Consider the following 20451-nt stretch of genomic DNA (forward strand, 5'->3'; position numbering starts at 1 on the left):
ATACCTTGGACCTTCTTATTGATCCTGAAACACAGATATTGCATCCGAATTTGATACAAAAGGCACAATGCCGACTTAAGTACTAGAGGACTGACACTCTCACTTTCTATGATTTGAAGCACTCCTGTGAGTCTAGTTTCAGATTCCGATGCTACACTTCAGGTTTTATGTATACCTGGGACCTTCTTATTGCTGATAAAACACAGAAATTGCATCCGAATTTAATACAAAAGGCACAATGCCGACTTAAGTACAAGAGGACTGACACTCTACCTTTCTATGATTTGAACCTCTCCTGTGAGTCCAGTTTTAGATTCCGATGCTTCACTTCAGGTTTACTATATCCCTTCAACCCTCTTGTTATCGATGAAACACAGAATTTGCATCCGAATTTAATACAAAAGGCACAATGCCGACTTAAGTACAAGAGGACTGACACTCTAACTTTCTATGATTTGAACATCACCTGTGAGCCCAGTTTTAGATTCCGATGCTTCACTTCAGGTTTACTGTATACCTTGGACCTTCTTATTGATCCTGAAACACAGATATTGCATCCGAATTTGATACAAAAGGCACAATGCCGACTTAAGTACTAGAGGACTGACACTCTCACTTTCTATGATTTGAAGCACTCCTGTGAGTCTAGTTTCAGATTCCAATGCTACACTTCAGGTTTCCTGAATACCTGGGACCTTCTTATTGCTGATAAAACACAGAAATTGCATCCGAATTTAATACAAAAGGCACAATGCCGACTTAAGTACAAGAGGACAGACAATTTTACTCTCTATGAATTGAACCGCCCCTGTGAGTCCAGTTTTAGATTCCGATGCTTCACTTCAGGTTTACTGTATACCTCGGACCTTCTTAATGACGATGAAACACAAAAATTGCATCCGAATTTAATACAAAATGCATAATGCCGACTTAAGTACCAGAGGACTGACACGCTCACTTTCCATGAATTGAACCTCTCCTGTGAGTCCAGTTTTAGATTCCGATTTTTCACTTCAGGTTTACTGTATCCGTTGGACCTTCTTTTTGACGATGAAGCTCAGAAATTGCATCGAAATTAAATTCAAAAGGCACAATGCCGACTTTAGTACAAGAGGACTGACACTCTACCTTTCTATGATTTGAACCTCTCCTGTGAGTCCAGTTTTAGATTCCGATGCTTCACTTCAGGTTTACTATATCCCTTCAACCCTCTTGTTATCGATGAAACACAGAATTTGCATTCGAATTTAATACAAAAGGCACAATGCCAACTTAAGTACAAGAGGACTGACACTCTACATTTCTATGATTTGAACCTCTCCTGTGAGTCCAGTTCTAGATTCCGATGCTCCACTTCAGGTTTACTGTATCCCTTGGACCCTCTTATTGATGATGAAACACAGAATTTGCATCCGAATTGAATACAAAAGGCATAATGCCGACATAAGTACAAGAGGATAGACACTCTCACTTTCTATGATTTGAACCTCTCCTGTGAGCCCAGTTTTAGATTCCGATGCTTCACATCTGGTTTCCTGTATACCTTGGACCTTCTTAATGACGATGAAACACAAAAATTGCATCCGAATTTAATACAAAATGCATAATGCCGACTTAAGTACCAGAGGACTGACTCTCTAACTTTCTATGATTTGAACCTCTCCTGTTAGTCCAGTTTTAGATTCCGATGCTTCACTTCAGGTTTACTGTATACCTTGGACCTTCTTACTGACGATGAAACACAGCAATTGCATCCGAATTTAATACAAAAGGCACATGCCGACTTAAGTACAAGAGGACTGACACTTTCACTTTCTATGAATTGAACCTCCCCTGTGAGTCCAGTTTTAGATTCCGATGCTTCACTTCAGGTTTACTGTACACCTTGGACCTTCTTATTGACGATCAAACACTGAAATTGCATCCGAATTTAATACAAAAGGCACAATGCCGACTTCAGTACAAGAGGACTGACACTCTCACTTTCTATGATTTGAACCTCTCCTGTGAGTCCAGTTTTAGATTCCGATGCCTCACTTCAGGTTTACTGTATACCTTGGACCTTCTTATTGACGATGAAACACAGAAATTGCATCTGAATTAAATTCAAAAGGCACAATGCTCACATAAGTACAAGAGGACTGACTCTCTAAATTTCTATGATTGGAACCTCTTCTGTGAGTCCAGTTTTAGATTCCGATGATTCACTACAGGTTTACTGTATCCCTTGGACTTCCTTATCGACGGTGAAACACAGAAATTGCATCCGAATTTAATACAAAAGGCACAATGCCCACTTAAGTACAAGAGGACTGACACTCTACCTTTCTATGATTTGAACCTCTCCTGTGAGTCCAGTTTTAGATTCCGATGCTTCACTTCAGGTTTACTATATCCCTTCAACCCTCTTGTTATCGATGAAACACAGAATTTGCATCCGAATTTAATACAAAAGGCACAATGCCGACTTAAGTACAAGAGGACTGACACTCTAACTTTCTATGATTTGAACATCACCTGTGAGCCCAGTTTTAGATTCCGATGCTTCACTTCAGGTTTACTGTATACCTTGGACCTTCTTATTGATCCTGAAACACAGATATTGCATCCGAATTTGATACAAAAGGCACAATGCCGACTTAAGTACTAGAGGACTGACACTCTCACTTTCTATGATTTGAAGCACTCCTGTGAGTCTAGTTTCAGATTCCAATGCTACACTTCAGGTTTCCTGAATACCTGGGACCTTCTTATTGCTGATAAAACACAGAAATTGCATCCGAATTTAATACAAAAGGCACAATGCCGACTTAAGTACAAGAGGACTGACACTTTTACTCTCTATGAGTTGAACCGCCCCTGTGAGTCCAGTTTTAGATTCCGATGCTTCACTTCAGGTTTACTGTATACCTTGGACCTTCTTAATGACGATGAAACACAAAAATTGCATCCGAATTTAATACAAAATGCATAATGCCGACTTAAGTACAAGAGGACTGACACGCTCACTTTCCATGAATTGAACCTCTCCTGTGAGTCCAGTTTTAGATTCCGATTTTTCACTTCTGGTTTACTGTATCCGTTGGACCTTCTTTTTGACGATGAAGCTCAGAAATTGCATCGAAATTAAATTCAAAAGGCACAATGCCGACTTTAGTACAAGAGGACTGACACTCTACCTTTCTATGATTTGAACCTCTCCTGTGAGTCCAGTTTTAGATTCCGATGCTTCACTTCAGGTTTACTATATCCCTTCAACCCTCTTGTTATCGATGAAACACAGAATTTGCATTCGAATTTAATACAAAAGGCACAATGCCAACTTAAGTACAAGAGGACTGACACTCTACCTTTCTATGACTTGAACCTCTCCTGTGAGTCCAGTTCTAGATTCCGATGCTCCACTTCAGGTTTACTGTATCCCTTGGACCCTCTTATTGATGATGAAACACAGAATTTGCATCCGAATTGAATACAAAAGGCATAATGCCGACATAAGTACAAGAGGATAGACACTCTCACTTTCTATGATTTGAACCTCTCCTGTGAGCCCAGTTTTAGATTCCGATGCTTCACATCTGGTTTCCTGTATACCTTGGACCTTCTTAATGACGATGAAACACAGAAATTGCATCCGAATTTAATACAAAATGCATAATGCCGACTTAAGTACCAGAGGACTGACTCTCTAACTTTCTATGATTTGAACCTCTCCTGTTAGTCCAGTTTTAGATTCCGATGCTTCACTTCAGGTTTACTGTATACCTTGGACCTTCTTACTGACGATGAAACACAGCAATTGCATCCGAATTTAATACAAAAGGCACATGCCGACTTAAGTACAAGATGACTGACACTTTCACTTTCTATGAATTGAACCTCCCCTGTGAGTCCAGTTTTAGATTCCGATGCTTCACTTCAGGTTTACTGTATACCTTGGACCTTCTTATTGACGATCAAACACTGAAATTGCATCCGAATTTAATACAAAAGGCACAATGCCGACTTCAGTACAAGAGGACTGACACTCTCACTTTCTATGATTTGAACCTCTCCTGTGAGTCCAGTTTTAGATTCCGATGCCTCACTTCAGGTTTACTGTATACCTTGGACCTTCTTATTGACGATGAAACACAGAAATTGCATCTGAATTAAATTCAAAAGGCACAATGCTCACATAAGTACAAGAGGACTGACTCTCTAAATTTCTATGATTGGAACCTCTTCTGTGAGTCCAGTTTTAGATTCCGATGATTCACTACAGGTTTACTGTATCCCTTGGACTTCCTTATCGACGGTGAAACACAGAAATTGCATCCGAATTTAATACAAAAGGCACAATGCCCACTTAAGTACAAGAGGACTGACACTCTCACTTTCTATGATTTGAACCTCTCCTGTGAGTCCAGTTTTAGATTCCGATGCTTCACTTCAGGTTTCGTGTACACCTTGGACGTTCTTATTGACGATGAAACAGAGAAATTGCATTCGAATTTAATACAAAAGGCACAATGTCGACTTAAGTACAAGAGGACTGACACTCTCACTTTCTATGATTTGAACACCTCTTGTGAGTCCAGTTTCAGATTCCGATGCTTGACTTCAGGTTTCGTGTATACCTTGAACGTTCTTATTGACGATGAAACACAGAAATTGCATCGAAATTAAATTCAAAAGGCACAATGTCGACTTATGTACAAGAGGACTGACACTCTTCCTTTCTATGATTTGAACGTCTCCTGTGAGTCCAGTTTTAGATTCCGATGCTTGACTTCAGGTTTCGTGTACACCTTGGACGTTCTTATTGACGATGAAACACAGCAATTGCATCCGAATTTAATACAAATGGCACAATGCCGACTTAAGTACAAGAGGACTGACACTTTCACTTTCTGTGAATTGAACCTCCCCTGTGAGTCCAGTTTTAGATTCCGATGCTTCACTTCAGGTTTACTGTATACCTTGGACCTTCTTAATGACGATGAAACACAGAAATTGCATCGGAATTAAATTCAAAAGGCACAATGCCGACTTAAGTACAAGAGGATTGCCACTCTAACTTTCTATGAAATGAACCTGTCCTGTGAGTCCAGTTTTAGATTCCGATGCTTCACTTTCGGTTTACTGTATACCTTGGACCTTCTTATTGACGATGAAACACAGAAATTGCAGCCGAATTTAATACAAAAGGCACAATGCCGACTTAAGTACAAGAGGACTGAAACTCTCACTTTCTATGATTTGAACCTCTCCTGTGAGTCCAGTTTTAGATTCTGATGCTTCACTTCAGGTCTACTGTATCCCTTGGACCTTCTTATTGACCATGAAACAAAGACATTGCATCCGAATTTAATACAAAAGGCACAATGCCTACTTAAGGAAAAGAGGACTGACACTCTCACTTTCTATGATTTGAACCTCTCCTGTGAGTCCAGTTTTAGATTCCGATGCTTGACTTCAGGTTTCGTGTACACCTTGGACGTTCTTATTGACGATGAAACACAGAAATTGCATTCGAATTTAATACAAACGGCACAGTGCCGTCTTAAGTACAAGAGGACTGACACTCTACATTTCTATGATTTGAACCTCTCCTGTGAGTCCAGTTTTAGATTCCGATGCTTCACTTCAGGTTTACTGTATACCTTGGAAATTCTTATTGACGATGAAACACAGAAATTGCACCCGAATTTAATACAAAAGGCACAATGCCGACTTAAGTACAAGAGGACTGACACTCTCACTTTCTATGATTTGAACCTCTCCTGTGAGTCCAGTTTTAGATTCCGATGCTTCACTTCAGGTTTACTGTATTCCTTGGACCTTCTTATTGACGATGAAACACATAAATTGTATCCGAATTTAATACAAAATTCACAATGCCGACTTAAGTACAAGAGGACTGACACTCTCACTTTTTATGATTTGAACCTCTCCTGTGAGTCCAGTTTTAGATTCCGATGCCTCACTTCAGGTCTACTATATACCTTGGACCTTCTTATTGACGATGAAACACAGAAATTGCATCCGAATTAAATTCAAAAGGCACAATGCCGACATAAGTACAAGAGGACTAACTCTCTAACTTTCTATGATTTGAACCTCTTCTGTGATCCAGTTTTAGATTCCGATGATACACTTCAGGTTTACTGAATTCCTTGGACCTTCTTATTGTCGATGAAACACAGAAATTGCATCCGAATTTAATACAAAAGGCACAATGCCGACTTAAGTACAAGAGGACTGACACTCTCACTTTCTATGATTTGAACCTCTCCTGTAAGTCCAGTTTTGGATTCCGATGCTTGACTTCAGGTTTCGTGTACACCTTGGACGTTCTTATTGACGATGAAACACAGAAATTGCATCGGAATTAAATTCAAAAGGCACAATGCCGACTTAAGTACGAGAGGATAGACACTCTCACTTTCTATGATTTGAACCTCTCCTGTGAGCCCAGTTTTAGATTCCGATGCTTCACTTCAGGTTTACTGTATACCTTGGACCTTCTTAATGACGATGAAACACAGAAATTGCAACCAAATTTAATACAAAAGGAATAATGCCGACTTAAGTACAAGAGGACTGACACTCTCACTTTCTATAATTTGAACCGCTCCTGTGAGTCCAGTTTTAGATTCCGATTTTTTACTTCAGGTTTACTGTATTCGTTGGACCTTCTTTTTGACGTTGAAGCTCAGAAATTGCATCGGAATTAAATTCAAAAGGCACAATGCCGACTTAAGTACAAGAGGACAGACACCCTACCTTTCTATGATTTGAACCTCTCCTGTGAGTCCAGTTTTAGATTCCGATGCTTCACTTCAGGTTTACTGTATCCCTTGGACCCTCTTATTGACGATGAAACACAGAAATCGCATCCGAATTTAATACAAAAGGCATAATGCCGACTTAAGTACAAGAGGACTGACACTTTCACTTTCTATGAATTGAACCTGCCATTTGAGTCCAGTTTTAGATCCGATGCTTCACTTCAGGTTTACTGTATACCTTGGACCTTCTTATTAACGAGGAAACACAGAAATTGCATCCGTATTTAATACAAACGCCACAATGCCGACTTAAGTACAAAAGGACTGACACTCTCACTTTCTATGATTTAAACCTCTCCTGTGAGTCCAGTTTTAGATTCCGATGCTTCACTTCAGGTTTACTGTATCCCTTGGACCTTCTTATTGACGATGAAACACAGAAATTGTATACGAATTTAATACAAAAGGCACAATTCCGACTTAAGTACAAGAGGACTGACACTCACACTTTCTATGATTTGAACCTCTCCTGTGAGCCCAGTTTTAGATTCCGATGCTTCACTTCAGGTTTCTTGTATACCTTGGACCTTCTTATTGACGATGAAACACAGAAATTGCATCCGAATTTAATACAATAGGCACAATGCCGACTTAAGGAAAAGAGGACTGACACTCTCACTTTCTATGATTTGAACCTCTCCTGTGAGTCCAGTTTTAGATTCCGATGATTCACTTCAGGTTTACTGTATCCCTTGGACTTTCTTATTGTCGATGAAACACAGAAATTGCATTTGAATTTAATAAAAATGCACAAGGCTGACTTAAGTACAAGAGGACTGACACTCTCACTTTCTATGATTTGAACCTCTCCTGTGAGTCCAGTTTTAGATCCGATGCTTCACTTCAGGTCTGCTGTATCACTTGCACCTTCTTATTGACGATGAACCACAGAAATTGCATCCGAATGTAATACAAAAGGCATAATGCCGACTTAAGTACAAGAGGACTGACAATCACACTTTCTATGATTTGAAACTCTCCTGTGAGTCCAGTTTTAGTTTCCGATTTTTCAATTCAGGTTTACTGTATCCTTTGGACTTTCTTTTTGACGATGAAGCTCAGAAATTGCATCGGAATTAAATTCAAAATGCACAATGCCGACTTAAGTACAAGATGACTGACACTCTACCTTTCTATGATTTGAACCTCTCCTGTGAGTCCAGTTTTAGATTCCGATGCTTCACTTCAGGTTTACTGTATCCCTTGGACCCTCTTATTGACGATGAAACACAGAAATCGCATCCGAATTTAATACAAAAGGCATAATGCCGACTTAAGTACAAGAGGACTGACACTCTATCTTTCCATGATTTGAACCTCTCCTGTGAGTCCAGTTTTAGATTCCGATGCTTCACCTCAGGTTTCCTGTATACCTTGGACGTTCTTATTGACGATGAAACACAGAAGTTGCATCCGAATTTAATACAAACGGCAGAATGCCAACTTAAGTACAAGAGGACTGACACTCTCACTTTCTATGATTTAAACCTCTCCTGTGAGTCCAGTTTTAGATTCCGATGCTTCACTTCAGGTTTACTGTATCCCTTGGACCTTCTTATTGACGATGAAACACAGAAATTGTATACGAATTTAATACAAAAGGCACAATTCCGACTTAAGTACAAGAGGACTGACAGTCACACTTTCTATGATTTGAACCTCTCCTGTGAGTCCAGTTTTAGATTCCGATGATTCACTTCAGGTTTACTGTATCCCTTGGACTTTCTTATTGTCGATGAAACACAGAAATTGCATCCGAATTTAATACAAAAGGCACAAGGCTGACTTTAGTACAAGAGGACTGACACTCTCACTTTCTATGATTTGATCCTCTCCTGTGAGTCCAGTTTTAGATTCCGATGCTTGACTACAGGTTTCGTGTATACCTTGGACGTTCTTATTGAAGATGAGACACAGAAATTGCATCCGAGTTTAATAAAAAGGCACAATGCTGACTTAAGTACAAGAGGACTGACACTTTCAATTTCTATGATCTGAACAACTCCTGTGAGTCAATATTTAGATTCCGATGCTTCACCTCAGGTTTCCTGTATACCTTGGACGTTCTTATTGACGATGAAACACAGAAGTTGCATCCGAATTTAATACAAACGGCAGAATGCCAACTTAAGTACAAGAGGACTGACACTCTCACTTTCTATGATTTAAACCTCTCCTGTGAGTCCAGTTTTAGTTTCCGATTTTTCAATTCAGGTTTACTGTATCCGTTGGACCTTCTTTTTGACGATGAAGCTCAGCAATTGCATCGGAATTAATTTCAAAATGCACAATGCCGACTTAAGTACAAGAGGACTGACACTCTACCTTTCTATGATTTGAACCTCTCCTGTGAGTCCAGTTTTAATTTCCGATGCTTCACTTCAGGTTTACTGTATCCCTTGGACCCTCTTATTGACGATGAAACACAGAAATCGCATCCGAATTTAATGCAAAAGGCATAATGCAAACTTAAGTACGAAAGGATAGACACTCTCACATTCTATGATTTGAACCTCTCCTGTGAGCCCAGTTTTAGATTCCGATGCTTCACTTCTGGATTCCTGTATACCTTAGACATTCTTATTGACGATGAAACACAGCAATTGCATCCGAATTTAATACCAAAGGCACAATGCCGACTTAAGTACAAGAGGACTGACACTCTCACTTTCTATGATTTGAACCTCTCCTGTGAGTCCAGTTTTAGATTCCGATGCTTCACTTCAGGTTTTTTCTGTATCCCTTGTACCTTCTTATTGACGATGAAACACAGAAATTGTATCCGAATTTAATACAAAAAGCACAATGCCGACTTAAGTACAAGAGGACTGACACTCTCACTTTCTATGATTTGAACCTCTCCTATGAGTCCAGTTTTAGATTCCGATGCTTCACTTCAGGTCTACTGTATCCCTTGGACCTTCTTATTGGCGATGAAACACAGAAATTGGATCCGAATTTAATGCTAAAGGCACTATGCCGACTTAAGTGCAAGAGGACGGACACTCTAACTTTCTATGATTTGAACCTCCACTGTGAGTCCAGTTTTAGATTCTGATGCTTCACTTCAAGTTTACTGTATACCTTGGTCCTTCTTATTGACGATGAAACACAGAATTTGCATCGGAATTAAATTCAAAAGGCACAATGCCGACTTAAGTACAAGAGGACTGACACTCTAACTTTCTATGATATTAACCTCTCCTGTTAGTCCAGTTTTAGATTCCGATGCTTCACTTCAGGTTTACTGTATACCTTGGACCTTCTTATTGACGATGACACACAGCAATTGCATCCGAATTTAATACAAAAGGCACAATGCCGACTTAAGTACAAGAGGACTGACACTTTCACTTTCTATGAATTGAACCTCCCCTGTGAGTCCAGTTTTAGATTCCGATGCCTCACTTCAGGTTTACTGTATACCTTGGATTATCTTATTGACGATGAAACACAGAAATTGCATCCGAATTTAATACAAAAGGCACAATGCCGACTTAAGTACAAGAGGACTGACACTCTCACTTTCTATGATTTGAACCTCTCCTGTGAGTCCAGTTTAAGATTTCGATGCTTCTCCTCAGGTTTACTGTATCCCTTGGACCTTCTTATTGACGACGAAACACAGAAATTGTATCCGAATTTAATACAAAATTCACAATGCCGTCTTAAGTACAAGAGGACTGACACTCTCACTTTCTATGATTTGAACCACTCCTGTGAGTCCAGTTTTAGATTCCGATGCCTCACTTCGGGTTTACTGTATACCTTGGACCTTCTTATTGACGATGAAACACAGTAATTGCATCTGAATTAAATTCAAAAGGCACAATGCCGACATAAGTACAAGAGGACTGACTCTCTAAATTTCTATGATTGGAACCTCTTCTGTGAGTCCAGTTTTAGATTCCGATGATTCACTACAGGTTTACTGTATCCCTTGGACTTCCTTATTGACGGTGAAACACAGAAATTGCATCCGAATTTAATACAAAAGGCACAATACCGACATAAGTACAAGAGGACTGACACTCTCACTTTCTATGATTTGAACCTCTCCTGTGAGTCCAGTTTTAGATTCCGATGCTTCACTTCAGGTTTCGTGTACACCTTGGACGTTCTTATTGACGATGAAACAGAGAAATTGCGTTCGAATTTAATACAAAAGGCACAATGTCGACTTAAGTACAAGAGGACTGACACTCTCACTTTCTATGATTTGAACACCTCCTGTGAGTCCAGTTTCAGATTCCGATGCTTGACTTCAGGTTTCGTGTATACCTTGGACGTTCTTATTGACGATGAAACACAGAAATTGCATCGAAATTAAATTCAAAAGGCACAATGTCGACTTATGTACAAGAGGTCTGACACTCTACCTTTCTATGATTTGAACGTCTCCTGTGAGTCCAGTTTTAGATTCCAATGCTTCACTTCAGGTTTACTGTATCCCTTGGACGCTCTTATTGACTATGAAACACAGCAATTGCATCCGAATTTAATACAAATGGCACAATGCCGACTTAAGTACAAGAGGACTGACACTCTCACTTTCTATGACTTGAACCTCTCCTGTGAGTCCAGTTTTAGATTCCGATTTTTTACTTCAGGTTTACTGTATCCGTTGGACCTTCTTATTGACCATGAAACAAAGACATTGCATCCGAATTTAATACAAAAGGCACAATGCCGACTTATGGAAAAGAGGACTGACACTCCCACTTTCTATGATTTGAACCTCTCCTGTGAGTCCAGTTTTAGATTCCGATGCTTGACTTCAGGTTTCGTGTACACCTTGGACGTTCTTATTGACGATGAAACACAGAAATTGCATCGGAATTAAGTTCAAAAGGCACAATGCCGACTTAAGTACGAGAGGATAGACACTCTCACTTTCTATGATTTGAACCTCTCCTGTGAGCCCAGTTTTAGATTCCGATGCTTCACTTCAGGTTTACTGTATACCTTGGACCTTCTTAATGACGATGAAACACAGAAATTGCATCCAAATTTAATACAAAAGGAATAATGCCGACTTAAGTACAAGAGGACTGACACTCTCACTTTCTATGATTTGAACCTCTCCTGTGAGTCCAGTTTTAGATTCCGATTTTTGACTTCAGGTTTACTGTATTCGTTGGACCTTCTTTTTGACGTTGAAGCTCAGAAATTGCATCGGAATTAAATTCAAAAGGCACAATGCCGACTTAAGTACAAGAGGACAGACACCCTACCTTTCTATGATTTGAACCTCTCCTGTGAGTCCAGTTTTAGATTCCGATGCTTCACTTCAGGTTTACTGTATCCCTTCGACCCTCTTATTGACGATGAAACACAGAAATCACATCCGAATTTAATACAAAAGGCATAATGCCGACTTAAGTACAAGAGGACTGACACTCTATCTTTCCACGATTTGAACCTCTCCTGTGAGTCCAGTTTTAGATTCCGATGCTTCACCTCACGTTTCCTGTATACCTTGGACCTTCTTATTGACGATGAAACACAGCAATTGCATCCGAATTTAATACAAAAGGCACAATGCCGACTTAAGTACAAGAGGACTGACACTTTCACTTTCTATGAATTGAACCTGCCCTTTGAGTCCAGTTTCAGATCCGATGCTTCACTTCAGGTTTACTGTATACCTTGGACCTTCTTATTGACGAGGAGACACAGAAATTGCATCCGAATTTAATACAAACGCCACAATGCCGACTTAAGTACAAGAGGACTGACACTCTCACTTTCTATGATTTAAACCTCTCCTGTGAGTCCAGTTTTAGATTCCGATGCTTCACTTCAGGTTTACTGTTTCCCTTGGACCTTCTTATTGACGATGAAACACAGAAATTGTATACTAATGTAATACAAAAGGCACAATTCCGACTTAAGTACAAGAGGACTGACACTCACACTTTCTATGATTTGAACCTCTCCTGTGAGCCCAGTTTTAGATTCCGATGCTTCACTTCAGGTTTCTTGTATACCTTGGACCTTCTTATTGACGATGAAACACAGAAATTGGATCCGAATCTAATACAAAAGGCACAATGCCGACTTAAGGAGAAGAGGACTGACACTCTCACTTTCTATGATTTGAACCTCTCCTGTGAGTCCAGTTTTAGATTCCGATGATTCACTTCAGGTTTACTGTATCTCTTGGACTTTCTTATTGTCGATGAAACACAGAAATTGCATTTGAATTTAATACAAAAGGCACAAGGCTGACTTAAGTACAAGAGGACTGACACTCTCACTTTCTATGATTTGAACCTCTCCTGTGAGTCCAGTTTTAGATTCCGATGCTTGACTACTGGTTTCGTGTATACCTTGGACGTTCTTACTGACGATGAGACACAGAAATTGCATCCGAGTTAAATAAAAAGGCACAATGCTGACTTAAGTACAGGAGGACTGACACTTTCAATTTCTATGATTTGAACAACTCCTGTGAGTCAATATTTAGATTCCGATGCTCCACTTCAGGTCTGCTGTATCACTTGCACCTTCTTATTGACGATGAACCACAGAAATTGCATCCGAATGTAATACAAAAGGCATAATGCCGACTTAAGTACAAGAGGACTGACAATCACACTTTCTATGATTTGAAACTCTCCTGTGAGTCCAGTTTTAGTTTCCGATTTTTCAATTCAGGTTTACTGTATCCTTTGGACCTTCTTTTTGACGATGAAGCTCAGAAATTGCATCGGAATTAAATTCAAAATGCACAATGCCGGCTTAAGTACAAGAGGACTGACACTCTACCTTTCTATGATTTGAACCTCTCCTGTGAGTCCAGTTTTAGTTTCCGATGCTTCACTTCAGGTTGACTGTATCCCTTGGACCCTCTTATTGACGATGAAACACAGAAATCGCATCCGAATTTAATACAAAAGGCATAATGCCGACTTAAGTACAAGAGGACTGACACTCTATCTTTCCATGATTTGAACCTCTCCTGTGAGTCCAATTTTAGATTCCGATGCTTCACCTCAGGTTTCCTGTATACCTTGGACCTTCTTATTGACGATGAAACACAGAAGTGGCATCCGAATTAAATTCGAAAGGCACAATGCCGACATAAGTACAAGAGGACTGACTCTCTAACTTTCTATGATTTGAACTTCTTCTGTGGGTCCAATTTTAGTTTCCGATGATTCATTTCAGGTTTACTGTATCCCTTGGACTTTCTTATTGACGATGAAACACAGCAATTGCATCCGAATTTAATACAAAAGGCACAATGCCGACTTAAGTACAAGAGGACTGACACTTTCACTATCTATGAATTGAACCTGCCCTTTGAGTCCAGTTTAAGATCCGATGCTTCACTTCAGGTTTACTGTATACCTTGGAACTTCTTATTGACGAGGAAACACAGAAATTGCATCCGAATTTAATACAAACGGCAGAATGCCGACTTAAGGAAAAGAGGACTGACACTCTCACTTTCTATGATTTGAAACTCTCCTATGAGTCCAGTTTTAGATTCCGATGCTTCACTTCAGGCCTACTGTATCCCTTGGACCTTCTCATTGGCGATGAAACACAGAAATTGCATCCGAATTTAATACAAAAGGCACAATGCCGACTTAAGGAAAAGAGGACTGACACTCTCACTTTCTATGATTTGAACCTCTCCTGTGAGTCCAGTTTTAGATTCCGATGATTCACTTCGGGTTTCCTGTATACTTTGGACCTTCTTATTGACGATGAAACACAGAAATTGCATCCGAATTTAATACAAAAGGCACAATGCCGACTTAAGGAAAAGAGGACTGACACTCTCACTTTCTATGATTTGAACCTCTCCTGTGAGTCCAGTTTTAGATTCCGATGATTCACTTCAGGTTTACTGTATACCTTGGACTTTCTTATTGTCGATGAAACACAGAAATTGCATCCGAATTTAATGCAAAAGGCACAAGGCTGACTTAAGTACAAGAGGACTGATATTCTCACTTTCTATGATTTGATCCTCACCTGTGAGTCCTGTTTTAGATTCCGATGCTTGACTACAGGTTTCGTGTATACCTTGGACGTTCTTATTGACGATGAGACACAGAAATTGCATCCGAGTTTAATAAACAGGCACAATGCTGACTTAAGTACAAGAGGACTGATACTTTCAATTTCTATGATTTGAACAACTCCTGTGAGTCAATATTTAGATTCCGATGCTTCACTTCAGGTCTACTGTATCACTTGCACCTTCTTATTGACGATGAACCACAGAAATTGCATCCGAATGTAATACAAAAGGCATAACGCCGACTTAAGTACAAGAGGACTGACAATCTCACTTTCAATGATTTAAAACTCTCCTGTGAGTCCAGTTTTAGTTTCCGATTTTTCAATTCAGGTTTAATGTATCCGTTGGACCTTCTTTTTGACGATGAAGCTCAGCAATTGCATCGGAATTAATTTCAAAATGCACAATGCCGACTTCAGTACAAGAGGACTGACACTCTACCTTTCTATGATTTGAACCTCTCCTGTGAGTCCAGTTTTAATTTCCGATGCTTCACTTCTGGTTTCCTGTATACCTTAGACATTCTTATTGACGATGAAACACAGCAATTGCATCCGAATTTAATACAAAAGGCACAATGCCGACTTAAGTACAAGAGGACTGACACTCTCACTTTCTATGATTTGAACCTCTCCTGTGAGTCCAGTTTTAGATTCCGATGCTTCACTTCAGGCTTTTTCTGTATCCCTTGGACCTTCTTATTGACGATGAAACACAGAAATTGTATCCGAATTTAATACAAAAAGCACAATGCCGACTTAAGTACAAGAGGACTGACACTCTCACTTTCTATGATTTGAAACTCTCCTATGAGTCCAGTTTTAGATTCCGATGCTTCACTTCAGGCCTACTGTATCCCTTGGACCTTCTCATTGGCGATGAAACACAGAAATTGCATCCGAATTTAATACAAAAGGCACATTGCCGACTTATGGAAAAGAGGACTGACACTCTCACCTTCTATGATTTGAACTTCTCCTGTGAGTCCAGTTTTAGATTCCGATGCTTCACTTCAGGTTTCCTGTATACATTGGACATTCTTATTGACGATGGAAACAAGAAATTGCATCCGAATTAAATTCAAAAGGCACAATGCCGGCTTAAGGTCAAGAGGACTGACACTCACACTTTCTATGATTTGAACCTCTCCTGAGAGCCCAGTTTCAGATTCCGATGCTTCACTTCAGGTTTCTTGTATACCTTGGACCTTCTTATTGACGATGAAACACAGAAATTGGATCCGAATTTAATACAAAAGGCACAATGCCGACTTAAGGAAAAGAGGACTGACACTCTCACTTTCTATGATTTGAACCTCTCCTGTGAGTCCAGTTTTAGATTCCGATGATTCACTTCAGGTTTACTGTATCTCTTGGACTTTCTTATTGTCGATGAAACACAGAAATTGCATTTGAATTTAATACAAAAGGCACAAGGCTGACTTAAGTACAAGAAGACTGACACTCTCACTTTCTATGATTTGAACCTCTCCTGTGATTCCAGTTTTAGATTCCGATGCTTGACTACTGGTTTCGTGTATACCTTATACGTTCTTATTGACGATGAGACACAGAAATTGCATCCGAGTTTAATACAAAAGGCAAAATGACGACTTAAGTACAAGAGGACGGACACTTTCAATTTCTATGATTTGAACAACTCCTGTGAGTCAATATATAGATTCCGATGCTTCACTTCAGGTCTGCTGTATCACTTGCACCTTCTTATTGACGATGAACCACAGAAATTGCATCCGAATGTAATACAAAAGGCATAATGCCGACTTAAGTACAAGAGTACTGACAATCACACTTTCTATGATTTGAAACTCTCCTGTGAGTCCAGTTTTAGTTTCCGATTTTTCAATTCAGGTTAACTGTATCCTTTGGACCTTCTTTTTGACGATGAAGCTCAGAAATTGCATCGGAATTACATTCAAAATGCACAATGCCGGCTAAAGTACAAGAGGACTGACACTCTACCTTTCTATGATTTTAACCCCTCCTGTGAGTCCAGTTTTAGTTTCCGATGCTTCACTTCAGGTTGACTGTATCCCTTGGACCCTCTTATTGACGATGAAACACAGAAATCGCATCCGAATTTAATACAAAAGGCATAATGCCGACTTAAGTACAAGAGGACTGACACTCTATCTTTCCATGATTTGAACCTCTCCTGTGAGTCCAATTTTAGATTCCGATGCTTCACCTCAGGTTTCCTGTATACCTTGGACCTTCTTATTGACGATGAAACACAGAAGTTGCATCCGAATTAAATTCGAAAGGCACAATGCCGACATAAGTACAAGAGGACTGACTCTCTAACTTTCTATGATTTGAACTTCTTCTGTGGGTCCAATTTTAGTTTCCGATGATTCATTTCAGGTTTACTGTATCCCTTGGACTTTCTTATTGACGATGAAACACAGCAATTGCATCCGAATTTAATACAAAAGGCACAATGCCGACTTAAGTACAAGAGGACTGACACTTTCACTATCTATGAATTGAACCTGCCCTTTGAGTCCAGTTTAGGATCCGATGCTTCACTTCAGGTTTCCTGTATACTTTGGACCTTCTTATTGACGATGAAACACAGAAATTGCATCCGAATTTAATACAAAAGGCACAATGCCGACTTAAGGAAAAGAGGACTGACACTCTCACTTTCTATGATTTGAACCTCTCCTGTGAGTCCAGTTTTAGATTCCGATGATTCACTTCAGGTTTACTGTATCCCTTGGACTTTCTTATTGTCGATGAAACACAGAAATTGCATCCGAATTTAATGCAAAAGGCACAAGGCTGACTTAAGTACAAGAGGACTGACACTCTCAATTTCTATGATTTGATCCTCTCCTGTGAGTCCTGTTTTAGATTCCGATGCTTGACTACAGGTTTCGTGTATACCTTGGACGTTCTTATTGACGATGAGACACAGAAATTGCATCCGAGTTTAATAAACAGGCACAATGCTGACTTAAGTACAAGAGGACTGACACTTTCAATTTCTATGATTTGAACAACTCCTGTGAGTCAATATTTGGATTCCGATGCTTCACTTCAGGTCTACTGTATCACTTGCACCTTCTTATTGACGACGAACCACAGAAATTGCATCCGAATGTAATACAAAAGGCATAACGCCGACTTAAGTACAAGAGGACTGACAATGTTACTTTCTATGATTTAAAACTCTCCTGTGAGTCCAGTTTTAGTTTTTTGATTTTTCAATTCAGGTTTAATGTATCCGTTGGACCTTCTTTTTGACGAAGAAGCTCAGCAATTGCATCGGAATTAATTTCAAAATGCACAATGCCGACGTAAGTACAAGAGGACTGACACTCTACCTTTCTATGATTTGAACCTCTCCTGTGAGTCCAGTTTTAATTTCCGATGCTTCACTTCTCGTTTCCTGTATACCTTAGACATTCTTATTGACGATGAAACACAGCAATTGCATCCGAATTTAATACAAAAGGCACAATGCCGACTTAAGTACAAGAGGACTGACACTCTCACTTTCTATGATTTGAACCTCTCCTGTGTGTCCAGTTTTAGATTCCGATGCTTCACTTCAGGCTTTTTCTGTATCCCTTGGAAATTCTTATTGTCGATGAAACACAGAAATTGTATCCGAATTTAATACAAAAAGCACAATGCCGACTTAAGTGCAAGAGGACTGACACTCTCACTTTCTATGATTTGAACCTCTCCTATGAGTCCAGTTTTAGATTCCGATGCTTCACTTCAGGCCTACTGTATCCCTTGGACCTTCTCATTGGCGATGAAACACAGAAATTGCATCCGAATTTAATACAAAAGGCACATTGCCGACTTATGGAAAAGAGGACTGACACTCTCACATTCTATGATTTGAACTTCTCCTGTGAGTCCAGTTTTAGATTCCGATGCTTCACTTCAGGTTTCCTGTATACATTGGACATTCTTATTGACGATGAAAACAAGAAATTGCATCCGAATTAAATTCAAAAGGCACAATGCCGACATAAGTACAAGAGGACTGACTCTCTAACTTTCTATGATTTGAACCTCCTCTGTGAGTCCAGTTTTAGATTCCGATGGTTCACTTCAGGTTTACTGTATCCCTTGGACTTTCTTATTGACGATGAAACACAGCAATTGCATCCTGAATTTAATACAAAAGGCACAATGCCGACTTAAGTACAAGAGGACGGACACTTTCACTTTCTATGAATTGAACCTCCCCTGTGAGTCCAGTTTTAGAATCCGATGCTTCACTTCAGGTTTACTGTATACCTTGGACCTTCTTATTGAAGATGAAACACAGAAATTGCATCCGAATTTAATACAAAAGACACAATGCCGACTTAAGTACATGAGGACTGACACTCTCACTTTCTATGATTTGAACCTCTCCTGTGAGTCCAGTTTTAGATTCCGATGCTTCACTTTAGGTCTACTGTATACCTTGGACCCTCTTATTGACGATGAAACACAGAAATTGCTTCCGAATTTAATACAAAAGGCACAATGCCGACTTAAGGTCAAGATGACTGACACTCTCACTTTCAATGATTTGAACCTCCCCTGTGAGTCCAGTTTTAGTTTCCGATGCTTGACTTCTGGTTTCTTGTATACTTTGGACCTTCTTATTGACGATGAAACACAGAAATTGCATCCGAATTTAATACAAAAGGCACAACGCCGACTTAAGTACAAGAGGACTGACACTCTCACTTTCTATGATTTTAACCTCTCCTGTGAGTCCAGTTTTAGATTCCGACGCTTCACTTCAGGTTTCCTGTATACCTTGGACCTTGTTATTGACGATGAAACACAGAAATTGCATCCGAATTTAATACAAAAGGCCCAATGCCGACTTATGGAAAAGAGGACTGACACTCTCACTTTCTATGATTTGAACCTCTCCTGTGAGTCCAGTTTTAGATTCCAAAGCTTCACTTCAAGTTTTCTGTATACCTTGCACCTTCTTATTGACGATGAAACACAGAAATTGTATCTGAATTAAATTCAAAAGGCACAATGCCGACATAAGTACAAGAGGACTGACTCTCTAACTTTCTATGATTTGAACCTCTTCTGTGAGTCCAGTTTTAGATTCCGATGCTTCACTTCAGGTTTACTGTATCCCTTGGACCTTCTTATTGACGATGAAACACAGAAACTGTATACGAATTTAATACAAATGGCACAATTCCGACTTAAGTACAAGAGGACTGACAATCTCACTTTCTATGATTTAAAACTCTCCTGTGAGTCCAGTTTTAGTTTCCGATTTTTCAATTCAGGTTTAATGTATCCGTTGGACCTTCTTTTTGACGATGAAGCTCAGCAATTGCATCGGAATTAATTTCAAAATGCACAATGCCGACTTAAGTACAAGAGGACAGACACCCTACCTTTCTATGATTTGAACCTCTCCTGTGAGTCCAGTTTTAGATTCCGATGCTTCACTTCAGGTTTACTGTATCCCTTCGACCCTCTTATTGACGATGAAACACAGAAATCGCATCCGAATTTAATACAAAAGGCATAATGCCGACTTAAGTACAAGAGGACTGACACTCTATCTTTC

This window comes from Schistocerca serialis, chromosome 2, assembly GCF_023864345.2.
Source record: "Schistocerca serialis cubense isolate TAMUIC-IGC-003099 chromosome 2, iqSchSeri2.2, whole genome shotgun sequence".
Lineage (NCBI taxonomy): Eukaryota > Metazoa > Arthropoda > Insecta > Orthoptera > Acrididae > Schistocerca > Schistocerca serialis.